We start from the raw sequence: 16,984 nt of genomic DNA on the forward strand, positions 1-16,984 counted from the left end.
GGTTAGAAGGCAGAGAATCCCTGCTAGCTGCTAACTCACTGTTTTCTCAATATTTTTCCTCCTCTACTGCTCTGGGAGTTGCATGAGAAAGACACACACAGTCTGTTTTCTGAAGTTGCCGTTTGCGAAGGGGAAGTTTATGGGATGTTACTGTATTGGAACAAGTTAATTAGTAATAGTTACTGTAGCTATTGTTCTGTTAAGTTTTCTGTCAGAGTTAAGTGATTCCAATTCCTAGACAATCTGAATATTTGAGTGGTGGGGGTTTGGACTGGTCCATAACAAGGGACATTGGAGAGAAGTATTTTGCAGAGTAATGGAGGATAAAAAGGAGGAAACCAGTACTAGTGATGATGCTTGTTTGGGAATCACAGTGGGCTGAATGACCTCTGTAACAAATTCCATGGTTCTGTGATTGTCCGGAGAAACTGGAAAGATTGATCTGGGTTGTCTTTGATCAGGGAAGATGAAGGAAAAGATTTAATGAAGGTATTCAAGCAGAAATAAGGAGAGTGAGGGGCCTATTGTAGGAAGAGCAGTAACCAGAGGGCCATGGGTTTAGGGTAATTGATGAAAAAACTAGGAGTGATGGGAATTGGGTATTTTTGGGACATAGTTGAGTTGTCATGATCTAGAATGAGTCACCTGGCAGGGCATTGGAAGCAGATTCAATAGAAATGTTGGAGGCTGAGGGGTGACCTTATCGAGGTTTATAAAATCAAAGGGGGACCATAAATAGGGTGAGCAGCCAAGGTCTTTTCCCCAGGGTAGGGGGGTTTAAGGAGGGAGGGGAAAGGTTTAAAAAGGGACCCAAGGGGCAACTTTTTCCACGCATAGGGTAGTTCATATGTGGAATAAATTGCCAGAGGAAGTGGTAATGCAGATACAGTTAAACCATTGAAAAATACATTTGGACAGGTACATGGATTCAGGGGATGTGGGCCAAATGCAGGAAAGTGGGACAAGTTTAGTTTGGGATATCTGGTCAGTACGGACGAGTTGGACAGAAGGGTCTAGGAACTTTCAACAGGAAATTGGATAAAGACTTGTCCAGGAAACATTTGCAGAGCTATGGGGCTAAGGACATGGGCAGTGGAACTATTGGACTGTTCTTTCACAAAACCAGTATAGGCAGAGTGAGCTAGAAGACCTCTTGCTGTATGAAGCACAGAGAAGGTTGGAGAAACTCAGCAGGTCTGGCAGGATCTGTGGAGAGAGAAACAAAAACAAAACAGGGCTAACATTGAAACAGGAATCATAGTTCTTCAGTTTTCTGTGCTGTATCATTCCCCCATTTGTGACTTGTGTCACAATGTCCCTTCTCACACGTAGTAACATTTTCACAGTCAACTCAGACCTCGCTACCAATTAAACATTTCACCTCGGTATCTCTTTAACAGCTTCTACTGTGCAACAAGTTGGTGTTAATGTTTGCTGACAGCACCCAGCTCTATCCCTCTCTCCTCCTGCACTGTTGTTAACTGACCAGACGGACTCTGTGACATCTTCCTGTTGTGTGCAGAAATTCCTTCCAATTAAATAAATATTGGGAAGGCCATTGGCCCAAACCTTCCAATCAGTGTCAGTATCCACTGCTGCTCAAATAGACAATGACCCATTGACCAACAGGCAGACAGTCGCCAACTTCTGCTCCACAATGGAGGGGGTCTTCCTCAGATCAGGGAGTTATGTTTTAAAAAGGAGCCAATTGAATCCAGGCTTTGAGTTTACAAAGATTCAGTTTATTAACTACTATACGTAGAACAGTACAGCACAGGCCGCTTGGCCCTTAATGTTGTACTGACCTTTTATCCTTCTAAGATCAGACTAACCGACATACCCTTCATTATATGAACTTGCATGTGCCTATCCAAGAGTCACTTAAATGTCCCCAGTGTATCTGACTTTACTACCACCGCTGGCAGTGCACCCCAAACACTCATCCATCACTCTCTGTGTAAAGAACCTACCTCTGACATCTCCCCTAAACCTTCCTCCAATCACCTTCAAGTTATGCCCCCTCTCGTGATAATCATTTCTGCCCTGGGAAAATGTCTCTGGCTATCCACTCTATTGATTCCTCTCAATACCTTGTACACTTCTATCAGATCACCTGTCATTCTTCTTTGCTCCAATGAGAAAAGCCCTAGCTCTCTCAGCCTTGCTTCATAAGACATACCCTCCAGTCCAGGCAGCATCTTGGTAAATCTCCTCTGCACCCTCCCTAAAACTTCCACATCCTCCCTATAATGAGGCGACCAGAACTGAACACAATATTCCAAGTGCGGTCTAAGCAGAGCTCTATAGAGCTGCAGCATCACCTCGCAGCTCTTAAACTCAATCCATGGACAGAAATACTGACACAGTCACACAGATTAGGGACAAGAGGAGAGTCTAAAAGATAAAGTTAAACAAAAAACAGATATGCAAGTCACTCTGACTCGTCCAGGGTGGATAGTTGAATCTTGTGTTCATTACCCTGGAGGTTATGGTGGCAATGATATTAGTCACTGATTAGTACTTTGAGGTTCATCATCCTGTTGGGTATTTGCAGTTCCTATGACCTAAATTTTCTTTTGTAACTAGTTTGTAGCACTCAAACCAGTCAATGAGAGTCTTTACCTGTAGCACAAGGATGACTAAAGCATGCTAATGTTTAAATGCAGACTGGTACACATAAGAGCATTCAGTCCCACTAGTCAACTCCCCCAGAGTTGAAGCTGGCTTATTAACCCTTGTCCCTAGTGTATTCTTCCATGGGAAAAAAAATTACAAAATGTGACTGTAGTTTGGGATATAATCCACTAGGGTCAGCTTGCTATTAAGCGGGGATCATTAGTTCCTGGATAACTTTGTCACAAGAGATCACAGTCCAGTCTGTTTGAAGTTTCTTTGACAGTAATGGTGATAATTTCCATGGATCTCCCTCTTTGGGTGTCCCTGCTTCTTCCCCCGCCCGCCACCCTCTATTAATAATTCATCCATCCAAGTGAGAGAAGGAATGATTGAGTAAAAAGGGCAGGGTGGGGGGGGGGGGTGCATTGTTAGATCCAAAAGATTTGGATAATGAGGCGACCCGATGACAGCTCCAAATGTCCAACACTATTTAATGATGTAGGTTCTATTGAGCTTCACTCAAAATACCTATCTTTTCCTATGCTACATATCCTTGCCCGACATTAGGAACGAGTGTAAACTTTCTCACTGTCTACCCTTGCTTATTCTCTTTTCTAGCTCAAACATTTCCAAACAAATTCAGTCCTAGTTTGTGCTGTCTCCTTCAGAATTTAATCTTTGGAGCCCAGGTTTAATTCTAGCCAACCAGCATGGCCATTCCTCCAACTATGGCAGCACTGCTGCCTCACAGCAGCAGGGACTCGGGTTTGATTCCCGCCTCAGATGATGTCTGTGTGGAGTTTGCATGCTTGCGTGGGTTTCCTCCAGGTGTTCCGGGTTCCTCCCACAACCCAAAGATGTGCAGGTTAGCTGAATTGGCCAAGCTAAATTGCCCCATAGTGTTCAGAGATGTGTGGGTTAGGTGCATTAGTCAGGGGTGAATATAGGGGAACGGATCTGGGTTATGGTTACTCTTCGGAGGATTGGTGTGTACTCATTGGGCTGGAGGGTCTGTCTCCACACTGTAAGGATTCTATTTCTAACTCTTATCATTTCTAAGGAAGGATGCTTGATCAGATCGAGATTTCTAGGGGTCTGGACCTGGTAGCTGCTCTCCCCACAATGATCAAAACTTGAAAAGGCACACTCCAAAACAAGGAAAATAAACTTGACAATTGAGCAGAGAAAATGTGAAAGAGACTCCACTGAAAAACTCAGGAGGAACGAACACTGAGAAAATGCCAAAAGTTGGTCGGGCAAAGAGACAATTTAAAAGGAGAAATTTCACAGATGCTGGCCTCCTGGAAGCTGGATTAAATCTGTGCCAACATGAAGCCCAGTGCTACATAACCCCTGATCAATTCTACACATGAAGGCAAATGTTCACTTCATTTGCCTTGGCAACAGCAGTCTCCATCCAGGGCTTCCACTGCTCCTGTCTCCATGACAACTAAGTAGTGTAGTCTGTGGCCCAGATCATTAGAAGCAGTTAGTTTTGGAGGACAGATGAAGCGGGTTTGAGCATTTGGCTTTGAATAACCTCGCTCCGAGAGAACTCACTAGAAAGAAACAGAACGCAAACAATTTCTTTCCTTCAGGAAAGTGTGGATGGTTAATGAAGGGGAAAAAAGGAAAGAGTTCCAACTCTTGTTAGATATGCAAATACAACAAATTTATGCCAGAAATAGATATACCCAAAGTTACCATAAATCTGCTAAATGTGAATGTTGAACTCAAACAACAGTTAAAAGGGGACTTGAGAATTACGACCGTTACATTAATGGTTCACGAACGGCCCATTTTATTTTTGCAATATGGGGGTGTTTGTAGAGGAAGTGAGTTAGTTCAGTTCCTTTATGGGAAGGGTCATGTCTTTGCTTATTCAGAATGGGCATTACTCCTTCCAAATACAACATTTGAATGGATTCCTGAGCTAAGAGAGGCATCCTGAGGAGAGGGGGATGATAATCTCAGGAATGTAAAAGAATTTGAGGCAATCACATTGAAATGTACAAAAAATGATTTTGGGGGTTCAGCAGGCGCTGAGGAGCTGTTCCACACTGGCTGCGGGGATAGTTTAAATGCAAAGCGCATTATCTCAGTCCATTTAGGAAATCTCTTCCCTATGAGAGTGGTAAATCTTTGTAGCTTCTTTTGCCTGAGAGCAGTGTATGTTCAGCTATTGGGCAAAGTCAGAAATAATTTTATTAGACAATAAGGAAATTAAACATTCAGAATTTGGAGAATTTAGACTCAAATTATTTTAAAATTCCCTGGAATTGTAAAGCTAGCCTCAGTGATGGTAGAACTAATTAAATTTTCATGAAAACCCATCTGGTTGACTGATGCTGTTTAGGGAAGAAAATCTGCTGTCCTTACCTGATCTGGCCTACATGTGACTCCAGACCCACCCAATGTTGCCTCTAGGCTGCATACATATGTAGCCACTCCAATATCCTACACATGGCAATCAGCGTCATCATACTGATCAAGTGACTTCTCATTTCAGAAGTCAGTGCTACAGACAGAGTTCCTGTTGGAAGACAGGAGGAACGGTGAACCCACAGCAATGTGGTTCGCTCCTGACTGCTCTCTGAACTGGCCTCTCAGTCACACACACATGAGCATTAAATACTAGCTTTGCCAGTGACCCTCACATCATGTCAATACTTTATAAATAATTCCTGAAATCAAGTTCGCAATTTAAAGAGAGTTGGTTGCAACTGGCCTTACTGCCCAGATGGCGGACTGGGTAAAGGACATTAGACTTGACAAGTTGAGGACTCCACTTGCTAACCAACACTGCCTGGTGGAGGAACCATCCATCCATTGTGTGCAGGCACTTGGCTTGGCTAGTTCCCAATAAGCAGAGTCCTTTGGTACAACAACTAACATTTATTGGTTGTCATAGTCAGAGATATACAGCACAGAAACAGACTCTTCAGTCCAACTCTTCCATGCTGACCAGATATCCAAACCTAATCTAGTCCCACCTGCCAGCACCCGGCCCATATCCCTCCAAAACCTTCCTATTCATATACCTATCCAAATGCCTTTTAAATGTTGTAATTGTACCAGCCTCCACCACATCCTCTGGCAGCTCATTCCATACACATACCACCCTCTGCATGAAAACATTGCCCCTTAGTTCTCTTTCATATCTTTCCCCTCTCACCCTAAACCTATGCCCTCTAATTCTGGACTCCCCCAACCCAGGGAAAAGACTTGTCTATTTATCCAATCCATGCCCTTCATGATTTTATAAACTTCTATAAGGTCATCCCTCAGCCTCCAGGGAAAACAGCCCCAGCCTGTTCAGCCTCCCCCTGTAGCTCAAATCCTCCAACCCTGTCAACATCCTTGTAAATCTTTTCTGAACCCTTTCAAGTTTCATAACATCTTTCTGATAGGAAGGAGACTAGAATTGCACTCAATATTCCAACAGTGACCTAACCAATGTCCTGTTCAGCCGCAACAACTCCTGTACTCAATACTCTGACCAATAAAGGAAAGCATACCAAACGCCTTCTTCACTATCCTATCTACCTGCGACTCCACTTTCAAGGAGCTATGAACCTGCACTCCAAGGTCTCTTTGTTCAGCAACACTCCCTACGACCTTACCATTAAGTGTATAAGTCCTGCTAAGATTTGCTTTCCCAAAATGCAACACCTCGCATTTATCTGAATTAAACTCAGCCCATTGGCCCATCTGGTCCAGATCCTGTTGTAATCTGAGGTAACCCTCTTCACTGTCCACTACACCTCCAATTTTGGTGTCATTTGCAAACTTACTAACTGTACCTCTTATGCTCGCATCCAAATCATTTATGTAAATGACAAAAAGTAGAGGGCCCAGCACCGATCCTTGTGGCACTCCACTGGTCACAGGCCTCCAGTCTGAAAAACAACCCTCTACCACCACTCTCTTGTCATCTACCTTTGAGCCAGTTCTGTATCCAAATGGCTAGTTCTCCCTGTATTCCATGAGATCCAACCTTGCTAATCAGTCTCCTAATCAGGAACCTTGTCAAACGCCTTACTGAAGTCCATTTAGATGACATCTACCACTCTGCCCTCATCAATCCTCCTTGTTGTTACTCCTTCAAAAATCTCAATCAAGTTTGTGAGACATGATTTCCCACACACAAAGCCATGTTGACTATCCCTAATTAGTCCTTGCCTTTTCAAATACATGTACATCCTGTCCCTCAGGATTCCCTCCAACAACTTGCCCACCACCAAGGTCAGGCTGACCGGTCTATAGTTCCCTGGCTTTTCCTCACCACCCTTCTTAAACAGTGGCACCTCGTTAGCCAACCTCCAGTCTTCCGGCACCTCATCTGTGACTATCGATGATACAAATATCTCAGCAAGGGGCCCAGCAATCACTTCTCTAGCTTCCCACAGAGTTCTAGGGCACACCTGATCAAGTCCTGCATTTATGCATTTCAAGACTTCAAGGTTGTGATCTTGGAAATGGACTGATTTTTCACTGTGGCACCTACAGGTGTTAAATGCCTCTTTTTCCATTCTACTTAGTGTCTGTCAGGAACTAACAAGATGGTGGGTGAGTTGGAAGTGAATTTGATAATCAGTTGGTCTCTCACAGTCTGTGAATTTTGTCTGCCTGTAATTACACAATCGAACAAGGTAGTGTGTAGTGTAAGTTACACAGTGCATTATGTGCCTCTCAAATTGTAGGGGGGCATATTTTGGACAAGACAGGAAAACATCTGTACCCCAAATGAGCTGGAGTGTCATGTACAGTTCTGGAATTCACATTATGGGAGGGATGTGTTTGCATTGGATAGGGTGGAGAGGAGATGTACCAGGATGTTGTCTGGCCTGAAGAGTTTTAATTATGAAGAGAGATTGGACAGACTGGGGATTGGTTTTCACTGAAACAGACTAAACTGAAGGGGAACATGATTGAGATGTCTAAAATGATGTGGGGTCTTGACAGGGTAGACAGGGAGAAACTTTTCCCCTTGATGGAGGGATCAGTGACCAGGGGCAGAGATTTAGGGTAAGGGGAAGGGGGTTTAGAGCGGTTGGGAGGAAAACTTTTCTTACCCAGAGGGTGTTGAGGAATCTGGAACTCACTGCCTGAAGAGGGTGGGAGAGGCAGAAACCCTCAGAACATGAGAGAAATATTTGGATGTAATCTTTCATGACCCATAGTCTTGTGTGATTTGGCAAAATACTGGGAAATAGGATTAGAATAGCGAGTTGGTTGTGTTTGACCATGATGGGCCAAAGGGCCTTGTTCTATGTTGCAGAGTTCTATAGCTCTATGAGTCTAGACCTGACATCTGGCAACACGTTGACAGTGAGGCAGAGAGTTGGATCTTTTTACAGAGCTCATAGCACTTCCTGTCTTTCTCATTCAATAAGATTAATGTCCTGAGGAAACAGAGCCATTCTACAGCAGCTTACCTGGTCATAGCACTCCAAGATATAGGAGCAGAATTAGGCTGTTCAGCCCATCGAGCCTGCTCCACTATTCGGTCATGACGGATACGTTTCTCAACCCCATCCTCCTGCTTTCCCCAGTAACCCTTGATCCCCTTACCAAAAATCAAGAACCTCTTGGTCTTAAAAGCACTCAATGGTTTGGCCTCCATAGCCCTCTGCAGCAATGAGTCCCACAAGAGTCAGAAGAAATTCCTCCTCATTTCCATTCTAAAGGGTTGTCCCTTCACGGAGGCTGTTCCCTCATGTCCTAGTCTCTCTTACTAGTGGAAATATCTTCTCCAAGCCCACTGTAACTGGTCTCTCAGCATTTTGTAAGTTTCTATCAGATCCCTCCTTCTCCTATTAAAATCAACTGAGCCAGTGTCCCCCTCCAGAGAGATATGTTTGCCCAGGCTGGTTACTGATGACCTATTCACTCCCAGGATCTTTTGTAAACCACCTCTAGAAACCTCCCACCCCCCCCCCCCCCCCCCCCCCCCCCCCACCAAGGCATTCCACCTCATCTCAGTTCTGAATGATCGTTCCATCACTTTGAGGCTATGCCCTTGGGTCTGTGTGACTCTTACTGGTGGAGGTATCTTCTCCACATCCACTCTATCCAGGCCTTTGAAAGTTACAGAACACTAGCAAGTTTGGGAAGATTTGTAGCTGAGGTTGAGGTTCTGGATGTAGGTTTGCTCACTGAGCTGGAGGGTTCGTTCTAATGAAGCGCTGGTGGTATGGCCCACTTTCTATTTAGGTGTTTGGGTTTGTGACATTTCCTGTTCTGATGTCATTTCTAGTTCTTTTTCTCAGGGGGTGGTAAATAGGATCCAAGTCAATGTATTTGTTGATAGAGTTCCGGTTGGGGGAATACTGTGCTTCTAGGAATTCTCGTGAATGTCTCGGTTGGCTTGTCCTAGGGTGGATGTGTTGTCCTAGTCGAAGTGGTGTCCTTCCTCAACTGTATGTGAGGATACTAGTGAGAGTGGGTCGTATCTTTTTGTGGCTAGTTGATGTTCATGTATCTTGGTGGCTAGTTTTCTGCCTGTTTATCTAATGGAGTGTTTGTTACAGTTCTAGCAAGGTATTTTGTAAATGACATTAGTTTTACTTGTTGTCTGTATAGGGTCTTTCAAGTTCATTAGCTGCTGTTTTAGTGTGTTGGTGGGTTTGTGGGCTACCATGATGCAGTATTAGAAACACTGAAAGACAACCAACTCACAAAAGAAACCCAGCAAACCATCAGACAGACAGTCACACCAACATTAAACAGGAAAAAGGAAGGAAGCACACAATACACAAGAAAGAAAAGCACTAGAAAGACTAAAAGAGATAAAAAACATTGTTATCCTACCTGCGGACAAAGGACCCTTGACAATCATTTTAAATCAAAGAGACTACATTGAAAAAGTGAACACACTACTTGCAGATACCAACACTTACCAACAAGTGACGATACACCCGACCCCACAACGAGAGAACCGAATCACAGCCCTACTCAAAAAACTTCAGAAATCTGGAGGAATAAATAAGACCAACTTCCAAAACAAAACTGAAACTAGACGTATCCAACACACCACGCTTCTACAGATTACCCACAATTCACAAACTAGGAGCCCCCCCCCTCAGACCCATAGTCTTGCTACCTGGAACACCAACTTACAGACTGGCCAAGGAGCTACACCAAAGACTAAAACACCTAGTCGAGGACTCACGCCACTCCATCCACTCCACCCAAGAATTCCTGAAGACCAAACACACCAAGATAGAAGACAATGAAATAATGGTTTCCTTTGAAATAACAGCCCTGTTCACATCCATCAACATCAACCTGGTCAAGGAAACACTGACTACACTATTACAAGAACCAAAGACACATACACCAAACACCGCCAACTGCAAGGACAGTATCATCAAGCTAGTGGACCTATGCCTTCCCACCCACTTCACCTTCAATAACAAAACCTACGGACAAACCAACAGAACACCCATGGGATCTCCGATATCCGGGTTCTTAGAGAGGCAGTAATGCAGGGACTCAAAAAAAAACAACTCTGCCAACCATCCAACCCAAACTTTGGGTCCAATACGTGGATGACACCTTTGTCATAACTAAACAAAACAAGTTAAAGGTAACCTTCAAGACCATCAATAATACCCTTACTGGCTAAGAGGCTAAATTCACTAAGAGGAGAAAACAATAAACTGCCATTCCTAGATGTCACAGTAGAGCGAACAGCCAATGGGGAACATCAAACCAACGTCTCCAGGAAAACAACACATACAGAACAAATATTGAACTACAGAAGCAATCATCCCAACATCCACAAACGAAGCTGCATTAGAACATTATTTCAACGAGCCACCATACATTGCAGCACAGAGGAACCACACAGAGCAGAGGAAAATCACCTATACAGTGTGTTCAAAAAGAACAGGTACCCAATGAACACAGTCTGCTGATTTCTCAATGACAAACCCAAACAAGCAGACAAAACACATCCAAAAACTCTAGCCACTCTCCCCTACATCAAAGACATCTCTGAAATGACTGCCAGACGACTCAGACCCCTAGGTATCATGGTAGCCCACAAACCCACCAACACACTAAAACAGCAGCTAATGAACTTGAAAGATCCTATACAGACAACAAGCAAAACTAATATCATTTACAAAATACTGTGTAAGAACTGTAATAAACACTACATTGGACAAACAGGCAGAAAACTAGCCACCAGGATACATGAACACCGACTAGCCCCTCTCACTAGTATCCTTGCATACAGGTGAAGAAGGACACCACTTTGACTGGGACAACACAGCCATCCTAGGACAAGCCAAACAGAGACATGCATGAGAATTTCTAGAAGCATGGCATTCCAACTGGAACTCGATCAACAAACACATTGACTTTGATCCCATTTACCACCCCTGAGAAAAAGAACAGGAAATGATATCACCACAGAAAATGACCACCAACCCAAGGAAACCTAAACACAAAGAGAAAACGAGCCATGCCACCAGTGCTTCATGTTGTTACCTAGTATGGTGATGAGACTATGAGGAGTGGTCAAGGACAAAGGAAGGATGATGGGTGACCCAATAGCATTCTGTAAGTTTGCTCACTGAGCTAGAAGGTTCGTTTTCAGAAAGTTGACGTTAGTCTGAACTGGGTCCGTTGCGTGTCTTGATTTACTCTCCATTCCCATTGGTCAAAAAACCAGCCCAGCAGCCAATGGTGTGACAGCACCCACCCACCCAGCTCCATCCCTGCCCCCACATCAAAATTTCTAAGGTTGGGCTCGGTGGAATGATGACGATAGGTCTCCTTTTGGAAGTTGAACCAGGCGTTATTTCCTGAATTACACATTGCTTCCGTCAACATGAGTATCCCTCATCTCAATGGCAAGATGAGGTTGGGACATTTTCTATATATAGAAACACTCCCATTACACAAATGCACAATAGTGTAAATTAGTGAACTTGGATAGCATTCAGTTGCCACTTCTCCACTAAGTCCCTTATTGCCATTGGATCATAGTTTCACTTAACCCTTCTGGTTAGAATTCTCACAACACAATAATCTGGCCCCAGTCTGGGGTTCTGCTCATTGATACTTGAGATGTTGAAGAAGAGGTTGGTGAAGACAGCGTCACTGGAAGTTGAAGGGTTGGTGGCGGTGTGCTAACAGGCTTTGAAAGGCTAATGAAGGTGACATGAATAGAGTTTGAAAGGACAGTGAATGCATGTCCAACCTAATCTGAAAGATAACAGAAGCAGTCATCAATAGAGATTGACAGGATAGTGAAGATAGCATTGACGGAGTTTGAAAGGATGGAGGCAGTGTCATGAGTAGAGATTGAAAGAACAATGAATGAGTGTCTAGCTAGAGATTTAAAAGGTTGGTCAGTCACAGAGATACAAAACTCTTGAGAATATGTTTGATAGTGTGGCATTGTAAATAATCTGCAGTGAGCTCAAATAAACCTCTATATTGATTTCAGATTTTGCAGATGGTTCTGTGGTCTGATGCTTCGGGGTCTTGAGGCTGTGATACACAAACTGATTAGTATACTTTAACAACGACATTGAATGACTCCCTGGAAAAACCCAGCTCAGTGTTCTCTGCATGTTTAGACAAATACATTCAGAGAATGATTCTCTTCTAGTCAAATGAACAGAATTCATTGATTCCATCCACACCTTGAGAAGGAGGTATTGGTTTTGGAAGGCACACAGCTTAGATTTGCCAGAATGCTGTCTAGGGCTGAGGCGTCACTGTGATGTGGGGGCAGGGATGGAGCTGGGTGGGTGGGTGCTGTCACACCATTGGCTGCTGGACTGGTTTTGTGACCCCATTCTGAAGGTCAGCCATTTTGTTCAGGAGGGAAGTAGGAATGGAGAGTAAAGACACGTAACTCACCCAATTCAGGTCAACATCAATGGAGTAAAACCATATTTGAGTATACAAGATGTGCAATGAGAGTAGGCCATTCAGCCGATGAGATCATGCTTTCCTCCACTCCACTTTCCTGCCTTTTCCCTATAACCCACAATTCCCTTCCTGATTAAAAACCTACCTGTCTATCTCAGCATTGAAGAGAGTGAATGTTATCGGTCACATATTTTTCATTAACCTGGTCAGACAGATTTATGATGTATCTCTGGAGCATATAGGACTTGAGCTCGAGCCCCTGACCTCAGGAGATGGAGATATTATCATTGCACTGCAAGAACCCAGCTGTTATCACTTTGGGTGGCATTTGAACCGGTGTCATCTGGGCCAGAAGCAGTCTGTGGCTACAATGACAAGACCCCAAAAACTCATCTTTTACTCAGAGAATAGAGGTTGACCATATCATAGCGGCAAAAACAAAAGGCAGATGCTGGAAATCTGATAAAAACAAATTGCTAGAGGAACTCAGCAGACCTGGCAACTTTTGGAAAGGTTAACGTTTCAGGTACAGTGACCCTTCTTCAGGCTAACTCTGTTTCTCTCTCCAGGGTCTGAAGACAGCTGGAGAGACCCGAAACATTAACCATTTCCATTTGTCACCAGCCTTGAGTTTCTCCAGCAATTTCTGTGTTTGTTACTCAGTGACATCAGCTTACTTGCAGTGTGTAGAGTCAGAGCTGTACAGGTCTTTTGGTTCAACTTACCCGTACTGACCAGCTATTCTAAATTAATCTAGTCCCATTTGGTCCATATCCCTCTAAACCATTCTATTCATACAACGCTTAAAGGCATCTGGATGGGTATAATTGTACCAGCCTCCACCACTTCCTTTGACAGCTCACTCCATACACTCCATCATGTGAGAAAGAGTTGCCCCTTTGGTCCCTTTTAAATCTTTCCCATCTCACCTGAAATCTATGCCCTGTAGTTTTAAACTCCCCTACCCTGGGGAAAAGACTTGGCTCTTCACCTTATGACCAGCCCTTACACACGATCATAAATCAATCAACTTGAGATGTTATTGTAAATCAGTCCTGCTTTGCGATTTGCCTGAAGCAAACTTCTCTCCAGTCTCCAGACAAGGAGATTAAAACAGCACAAGGGACCTTCAGTACAGACAGTCCCTGGGATGGGGCTGGACTGTTTTCTAACAAGCCCGATGCGATCACACGATGGTGTCCAATTGAACTTGTTAAGCTCAGAGGGTCAGTTAGTTACCTTTCTGGACAAGTGTGTGAGGTACACGCTGGAACAACCCAAATAAAAAAAGGAGCTTTCACACAGCAAAAGGCCCCAGGCATCGTGATGTAAACGGAAACAATGTGCAGGGTTATAGGAATAAGGCAGAAGATTGGCAGTGTGTCAAAGTGCACACAGATAGCAAACGCAGTCACAGTGGGCCGAACAGCCTCTTTCAACACCACGATTCAGTGATGGTTGCCCCTTTCAATGGCCAATAAAAGACCCTACAGCTGAGAGGGTCACTCATGCATTGACATGGATTGGGTGAATGGACTAAATGGAGTTAATTCATTGCCACAGAAGGCTGTGGAGGCCAGGTCATTGAGTATACTTAATACGGAAATGGATGGTTTCTTGAGTATCAAGGAGATCAAGGGTTACATGGAGAAAGGGGTTGACAAATGCATCAGCAATGAATGAATGGCAGAGTGCACTCAATGGGCTGAATGGCCTAATTTCTGCTCCTATGTCTGATGGAGCATGGTCACTCGGCAATCCCACCAGGCCCTATGGGTGCACACAATTTGAGAACATATGAGCTTATGAATCATGGCACAGGAAGAGGCCAATCAGCCCTTTGAGTTGCTCTGATTTTCAGTAAGATCATGGCTGAGCTGTTTGTGTTGCAAATGTTTCAATCCCATCAACCTTAATAACCCCTGCTCAGCAAGAACCTATCCATCTCTAGCTTAACAATGCTCACTGACCTCATATCCGCTCCCTTTGGATGCAGAGAGTCTCAAAATTACATAGCCCTGAGACAGAAGACAATCCCCTCATGCCTGCCCTGAAAGAATGACCCCTAATTTTAAAACACTGTCCCCAGGTTCTGGGCTGATCCACAAGAGATGTCATTTCCATGTCCACCTTGTCAAGACCATCCAGGGTCTGACAGACATACTTGAATCCAGAGTGCCCTTCCTCGAAAACTCCAGGGGAACGGGCCCAGTCTGTCCAACGAGCCCATGTGAGACACCCCACTCATTCCAGGCTCATGAAGCTCCACTGAACCACCTCCAATTCCCTTGTATCCTTCCCTAACTAAGACCAATGCAGTATTTACTGTGTGCCCTCACCAGTGCCCTGTATAGCTAAACACATCGATATAATATTTAATTCCTCTTGGATTAAAAGACTCCACCCCATTATCTTTAATTACTTGCTGTACCTACAGACTAACTTTTTGTGACTCATACACTAGAATACCCAGATCCCTCTGCACCTCAGAATTCCACAGTCCTTCTCCATTTAAGGAAGATGCTGCTTTTTCATTCTTCACAAAGTGAAGATAAGATTGTATGTTTGCTCACTGAGCTGGTAGGTTTGTTCTCAGATGTTTCGTCACCATGTTGGGTAACATCATCAGTGAGCTTCCAGTGAAGTGCTGGTGTTCTGTCCTGCTTTGTTTCTGTGTCTTGGTCTGTTAAGGTGGGTGATATCATTGCCAGTTCTTTTTCTCAGAGGTTGGTAAATGGCGTCCATAATGATGTGTTTATTGAGGGAGTCCTGGTTTGAATGCCAGCCTTTAGGAATTCATGTGTGTGTCTGTTTAACCTGTCCTAGGAATGATGTTGTCCCAGTCGAAATGGTGTCCTTCTTTGCCAGTGTGTGAGGATACTAGTGAGAGAGGGTCATGCTTTGTGGCTAGTTGGTGCTAGTGTATCCTGGTGGCTAGTTTTCTGTCAGTCTGTCCGATGTGGTGTTTGCTGCAGTCCTTGCAAGGTAAAATTGTAAATGACATTTGCTTTGCTGATTGTTGGTACAGGGTCCTTTAAGTTCACCAGTAGCTGTTTCAGTGTGTTGGTAGGTTTGTGGGCTACCGTGATGCCAAGGGGCCAGAGTAATCTGGTAGTCATCTCCAAGATGTCTTTGACATATGATAGTTTGGCTAGAGTTTCTGGGTGTGTTGTGTCTTGTTTGGGTTTGTTTAAGAATCGGCGGACTGTGTTTATCGGGTACCCCTTGTTCTTGAATACACATTATAGGTGCTTTCTTCTGCTGCTCATAGTTCCTGGATGCTGGATTGTATTGCGGCCTGTTTAACTAATGTCCTGACGCAATTCTGTTTGTGGGTGTTGGAATGATTGCACTTGTCGTTGAGTATCTGTCTGTGGGTTGCTTTCCTGTAGACACTGGTCTGCAACTCTCCATTGACTGTTTGTTCCACTTTGACATCTAGGAAGGAGAGTCTGTTGTTGTTGTAAGGAAGTTGTTAATGATATTGTAGGTTTCCTCTGATTTGTTCCATTTCATTTGACAAGGGTGTCATCCACATAGCAGACCCAAAGTTTGGGTTGGATTGTGGGCAGAGCTGTTTGTTCTAATCTGTGCTTCACTTCTGCTAAGAATCCTGATATTGGGGATCCCATGGGTGTCCCGTTGATTTGATTGTCGGTCTTGTCATTGAAGATGAAGTGGGTGGTGAGGCACAGCTCTACAAGTTTGAGGATGCTGTCCTTGGTGATGGAGTTGGTGCTGTCTGGTAGTTATGTCCTTGATTTGTTTCATAGTACGGCCGGTGTTTCTTTGGCCAGGCTGATGTTAATTATGTGAACAATGCTGTTATGTTAAAGGAGACTATGACTTCATCCTCTACCTTGGTGTCTTTGATGATATTCAGAAATTGTTGGGTGGAGTGGCATGAGTCTTCTATTAGGTATTTCAGTTTACGGTGAGGTTCCTTTGCTACTCTGTACTGGGCAGTGAGGCTATGGGTCTGAGAGAGGCCCCTGGTTTGTGTATCTTTGGTAATCCCTAGAAACAGGGTGTGTTGGATCCATCAGGTTTGGAGATCGGCCTTGTTAATTTCACCTGATTTGTGGAGTTTTAGTGCTGCTGTGATATGGTTTTCTAGCTGTGGAGTCAGGTCAATCGCCACCTGTTGGTAGGTGTCGGTATCTGTGAGTTATGAGGACATTACTGGGACAGACGAAACAGACACACACACACACACACACAGGAATTCCTAGAGGCCTGGAATTCAAACTGGAACTCCATCAATAAACACATCGATTTGGATCCCATTTACCAACCTGAGAAACAGAGCCAGAAATGAGATCACCCACCTTAACAGACCAAGACAAATAGAAAGCAGCACAGAACTCCAGCACTTCACCAGAGGATCACTGATGATGTTACCTAGCACAGTGACAAAACATCTGAGAACAAACCGACCAGCTCAGTGAGCAAACTCAACCTGAGCTACAAATCT

The 16,984-nt window shown here is 44.1% G+C and overlaps 1 protein-coding gene across 2 annotated transcripts in view; it reads left to right on the forward strand.

Annotated features, from left to right (window-relative positions):
- The window catches only part of galnt9 (polypeptide N-acetylgalactosaminyltransferase 9), a 373,573-nt gene that overhangs the window by 84,486 nt on the left and 272,103 nt on the right, over positions 1-16,984 (forward strand). The gene's annotated exons all lie outside the window — the stretch shown is intronic.

Source organism: Chiloscyllium punctatum, chromosome 17 (assembly GCF_047496795.1).
Source record: "Chiloscyllium punctatum isolate Juve2018m chromosome 17, sChiPun1.3, whole genome shotgun sequence".
NCBI lineage: Eukaryota > Metazoa > Chordata > Chondrichthyes > Orectolobiformes > Hemiscylliidae > Chiloscyllium > Chiloscyllium punctatum.